This window comes from Hyalella azteca, unplaced genomic scaffold (genome assembly GCF_000764305.2).
Source record: "Hyalella azteca isolate HAZT.00-mixed unplaced genomic scaffold, Hazt_2.0.2 contig654, whole genome shotgun sequence".
In the NCBI taxonomy this organism is placed as follows: Eukaryota; Metazoa; Arthropoda; class Malacostraca; order Amphipoda; family Hyalellidae; genus Hyalella; species Hyalella azteca.
In genome coordinates, this window is record NW_025930993.1 from 181,237 (window position 1) to 187,236 (window position 6,000).

Genomic DNA, 6,000 nt, shown 5'->3' on the forward strand with positions numbered 1-6,000 from the left:
CGGTCAAATGACACGCTTTTTAGATCTTCTGTGAACAAGGCACGAAAAGGAAAAGAATCGGCGACAGGCCACATCAGGCCTACACTTCAGCGCCGACATCACTATGTTATGTTATTAGTTATTACGCGTCGGAGCAAAGGAAGCTTCAGCGCTGGATGGCTGGAGTGCATGAGAACCCGCCGGCCGGATAGCTCAGCGCCCTGAGAAAATGCGGCCGCGCGGCAGTTGCCGGGCCTGAGCTGCTTCCGCTTGCGGGGGTTGACTTCTCGGTTACGTAGCTTCCCAAGACTTCTAGTTTGCATAATATGTATTTTTGCAACTAAAATTTCCCAATAAGTTAAAATTGAGAAACACATTCAATTATCTCATTCATAACAGGAACTCTATTTTAAATTAAATAACAAAGTGTTCGAAAAGTTCATTAGAAAAAAAAATATAACTCGGTACTCACTGCAATGAGTGACAGAGAGCGCATTTTCTTGTCGACGAAAACGTGAAGTCACGGACGGACAGACAGACGGACAGGCATGAGGAGCACAATAGGGCATTTTTCCATAAATGTGAAATTTCGCTAAGAAGCCAGGACTGCTTGATCCCTGTCTATATTCGTTAAAAATGTTTAATTTTGACCCAAATCACATCATGAACTCTCTTGGATCCGAGAAAACACGTAATTCTGATGCAGTGCTTGAGCATATTGTGAGGCAGGCGTGACTGACACGCGGTCACTTCAGACCGTAAGTCTCGTTACGGAGCACAGCTTCAGATCGCTGCATCCTTCCTCACACCTTCTCTTGTGTGATGACTTGACGGACCGAAGTACGGTTGGTCAAACGATGATCGTCCGGTAGCTTCCATCCGGAACTTATATTATTATTAACATTTCTCAAGTATTACAGTATGTCATCAAGATACGTGAGAAATGAAGAAAGGCCAAGATTGGCAGTAAGTTGGAAAGTGGACAGAATTTTTCTAAGCTTGCTTTGAATTAATAAACGCAAGTAAAAAAATTCCAATATGAGCAGAAGGTTGGATCTTGAACAGAATTTTTACGTCGATAACTTTAATTCAATTAATTTAAACAAGAAACAAAATACTAAGATGGGCAGGAAGTTGTTACAGAAGTTCCGTCATCATCAGGTTGATACCTAAAAATTATACAGCACTGAAAGCAAAATGATTCAGTCGCAAAATGAGTTACCCATATTAACGTCAAATACGCACGTAAAAAAGTCGAGTCACTCTGTAAGCTCGTCAAAATTGACTTGTGCAGAAAATATAAAGATTCGAAAATTCGGACGTCGGCACGTCGCACTTATTAGAACTATCGGATCCCAGATATATAAATAAGTTATGTTTAAATGCGAGTCCTCCGTCCATGACTAAGTATGAGACTCGATTCTTGCTTCAAAGGCACGCGTGAATAATAATCTACCGTAACTACCGATATTCACATGGTAGATTTTATTTGAGAACAGAAGACGATCGTTCGTCCGTTGGTGCCTTATACTGTAACGGAAACACGGACTGTTGTTTGGATGTTATATTTCCCGCACCAAGCTGTTTGGTAATCGAAAGCCATTTAACGATGATCGTTGAATAAATTTGATATAGTGGAAAACGCATCGATTATGTAAAATTTAGCAAATTCTTCTTAAACCCTTCAAATAAGTCGGAAACAAATCATTTTAGGTGACAAGTTTCAAACACCAGAATTCACGACTTGGCTGAAGCATCCTAAAATACTATCCACGATTTTTTTTCTATCGTTTTTATTAGCTTCTGATTATCATGTTTTGCAGTCTTTGTATCATAAATATACTAAATCACGAACACGGCTTACTAACCTCATAGGCCATATCACCTACGATCAAAGAAAGTAAAAATGTTGCAAGAAACCTACGCTCGGTCAGAATTCCCAATACGTCTCAGAGCAAAATCTGCGATTATCAAACCACTGCATCAACCGTCCCAATTTCATTGCCGCAATATATTTTCAAGGGACTTTTTGTGCCCCATTTCATTCAGGTTCGCAGTTTTTACTTTCTTTAATATTTTCATGCAGTTTTTGTTATAGGACAGCGGATGCTCGACGACCGCCAGTGCGTGCGTGGTCACGGTAAGCGTAACGGAACAGGAGAGGATACTTCACCATGAACATCACGTACTCCTGTAGATCATGGATCCGCAACCTGCGGCCGTGGCCGCGGGAACGAACTTTTCATAAGCCGAATTAATTAAATCAAACACAGAAATAAATCATAACAAAAATGACGGGGAATTCCATCAGCTACGCAATGAGCTGGCCCGTATTCTGCACAGCACCTAAAAACAACATCCAAACGCACGAAATCATCTTCAAGCCCAAAGTGGTTCGTTGGTAATTATTAGTCATCATGGAATAATACTAACTAGTAAAAAAGCAGTTATTTAGCATGCATCCTCAAACACTAACTTAGAGAAACTTGAGCCCCTGAGGTGACATTCTTCGCGTCCCTCAACCTAATTGAATAAGAAAGCAGGTTATTGGACATCAGTGGGAAGCCTCGGCGAGTTAGGTGTCCAGTCGCAGTCTAATTATAACAGGTGTTGCGCCACAGGAGACTAGGCGAGCACGACTTCGGAGACCGGGTCTCTGTGCTTGTCAAGAAATCTTCTTCACATAATCAATCATTGTTTTGAAAGTTTCTGTACTAGGTTGCCTACTTCCAGTACGCTAATGCCGACCTGGAACTTTTTTAAATTTTTCCACACTATGCACGCAGCGCATCGATAGTATAGGAAAAAAATTCTACATGATACTGTCATTTCTTGGCCGATCAATAACTTACTTTTGTAATGTATTGAAAAAACATGTAGATGTATTTTTACCGAAATATTATTTGAATGCTTAGGCGTTGAAATTGCAGTTAGCCTAATCTGCATCTAATCTTGGAATCAATGTGCTTAATCAAGCGAATGATATCTTCTTTTAGCATCGTCTGCGTTGATGGCTGTCTTGGTTTTCATATATGGAATCCGAAATTTGGATTCCACGTAAATTTTGGAATTTCGATTCCATATTTGGAATTTTGTGCTAACAGGAACTCTTAAGACTACTTGTAAACTAATCGATTGCAATTCTGTCCTCTAACTTTATATCGTCCATTTGCTGAGCAGCCATTGAAACATCTTTCCTATCCCGTAATTGTACCATCAATTCTGGGAAGATCGCCATCCTTATCGGTCGCTATTCAGCGACCGCAATCCTAACGAAACTTCATGCATTGATAATTTCGTCCACAAGCGTGAATATAAACGATTTTCTTCATTGCACCGCATGCAACAATAAAGCTCGAAATTCAATCTCTTCAGGGGATTGACAACTTTTTCAGGCGTTCAGAAATCATTTCCATTTGTGATGACCAGATCTACATAGCCGAGGAATGGCTGGAACGTGCAGTCTGCATTCAATTCTTGGTCTGCACAATTCGACAATTTATTTATATTCAACATAGCCAAGTTCAACAATTTCTCACGCTTCATTTGTCTCGAGACTCTTAGAAAGCGATCTAAAGCTCCTTTTATTTTCCAGGTATATGGAGATAGGGAGAAGGGGCGTAAAAGTTAGGATACGAGTTGCTAAAAAACGCTCGAGTAGGTAACACGTTTAAATTTAGTCTCGGTACGACGACAAAAAGAAGACAATAATTTTACGAAGTAAGTAAACGGGTGATGCGATTGCAAGAAAAGTTGTGCCGTAATTCTCTTTCAACTGAACAGTACAAAAACAAAAGTATGAATATATACACGATTTTTACAAGAAACGAAACCCAATGATAGTTTAACATACAATGATAATTAGAGTAGTTCTCAGTTCTCACCTTAAGCTGTGCCGTGCTTCTCTGCGGGGATCGGTGACTCTCGAAACATGATTGTTTGGAAGCAAACTGAAAGTGCACTACCGTAGTGCAGCACGTGGTAGAGGTCACTTTTCAGTTTACCATAATTTGCTCCGCAATCAGGATATTTACTAATTTTTCATGTCAGATTTTTAAAGGCTAAAGATAGGTGGGAAAATAATGCAGTACGTATGGAATTTAACGAATTTACATAAAACCCTAATAAATATTAACTACCTAGCTAATGATAGTTCCACACTCTGTAACAAGAGAAAATTCTCAATAAATGAATGCCAGATTTACATACCCGCAATTCAAGTACCTAAAAGTAAATAGAAACGTTCTTATTCCAAAATCCAAAGGCTCCGATACCCAAAAATTATAGGATCATTCACAGTGCAAAAGGGTGGTGATGGTTTATACTAAACTTGAAGGGGATACCATTTAAAGTCAGAAAATTTTTACGACAAATGCGCATCAATTACATAGGCTACCGTGCACAACCTACAATTTAACACAACTAAAACAAATCTTCCGGCTGTTACACTTTGCCATGGGTGGTACTGTAGAACAGTCATGTCAGCACATCAAAGAGCTGGTGCACACACAACCGGCTTGATCAACAGTCCGCCACCGTCTGAGCTCGAGCGGGTAACAACTTGAGCATAGCGTTACGAAAAACTTCGTCAATAAAAAGACTAGGCTGCTTGTTTTCTGATAAATAGTTTCTGCCGCTACATAGAAACTATAAAGGAAATTTTCATTTAAAATTAATTTACTTACCTTTAACTTGATTGTACCAAAGTGAAGATATTTCGGTAAGTTTGATATTTCCTCTCCTCGAAACAACTCGCAGAATAATATTATGACGGTTTTGCAGAATAATGTAAATTCAGAATTACGTGCATGTACTTTGTACGGAATTTCGAGTATTTACCGTCATTGCACGTCATGTTCTGCAACAGATTTTTTTGCAGGGACTCGTCGCTTGCAAATGTGAAAAATATTGATATAACAATATAGAGACTTATGTTAGGAGCTCATTTGTGCATTTGTGCACTTGGTAGAAAGATATCAGCAGACTTCTTACCTTCTTTTTTCAATGGGTTACATTTTCATCAGTTATAATTAAGTAATAAACTGAATAAAATTCATTTAAACCTATTTGATTAAAATGAAAACTGTTTTTAGTAAAGAATGAATGAATGTTTGAAACAATACGTTTTCGTTGCAATCACATTATTTTTGATAAACTGTATTCGTTTCACTGCTAACATCTGTTGCAAAAACAACACATTTAAAAAACAATTCCGAAAGCTGCAAAAAATTTGCAAAACACTTCCTATTTTTACCTTGCTCCAAACTGTTCCTGCTAATGTCATTGATTTGGTTGATTTTGCCATGTTCACCTGGTCACATTCTAGTTAAAATCCAATATACAATAAACCAATGAATCGCATAAACAAATAACTTTACCTTCCTGTATGTTTGCCTACGGAGCGAAATATAACATGAATAGTGAACGTTGACTTTCCAGACCATGGTTCAACCATGTTCCAAACCTCCACCTTGCATAATATTCTCACTTGTTTAATGAAAACAAATTGAATCAAGAATAATTATAGCAATGCTGTTCAACGTCAGCATCTTGATTTGCATGAAAAATTAAACCTCTTATAAATCCCCATAGATAGGGTCTCCATCATCATCTGGGATATATTCTCTCTGGGTAGCGATGGATCAATACTTATTTCTGTATTAGAGACGCTGAGAATTTGTACGAGTATTTGGGTAAAAATTTGCTTCTCTTTGCTAATTTTTAGCATCCAAATATTAGTTATTTGCTGAGAGTCATTTAGAGTAAATCGATTACTGATTTACCGGCCATTTTAGCCGGTATCTGCCTTCAGGAAATGAGTCTATAATATAGTTATAATAAAATAAATTGTCATACAAAATTGTCGTCATCTATTTGGTATATTCTAAAATTATTGAGACTTGTCTCTGTTACTAGTTGCGTCGGGCTGGTGCAGTGTAGAATCTAATTGCCGCGAATTTCGATTCTGCGAAACAGGTGACAATTCACCTCAAATATTTAAGCAACATCTTAACGATAATA

The 6,000-nt window shown here is 38.2% G+C and overlaps 1 protein-coding gene across 2 annotated transcripts in view; it reads right to left on the reverse strand.

The window, feature by feature from the left end:
- LOC108674604 overlaps positions 1-4,141 on the reverse strand; it is a 47,779-nt gene extending 43,638 nt beyond the window's left edge. For both annotated transcript variants that reach the window (XM_018162568.2, XM_047880558.1), the window contains exon 1: positions 3,864-4,141. The gene's annotated coding sequence lies outside the window, so the exon portion shown is untranslated. The remainder of the gene's footprint in view (positions 1-3,863) is intronic.
- Positions 4,142-6,000: the final 1,859 nt, after the last annotated feature.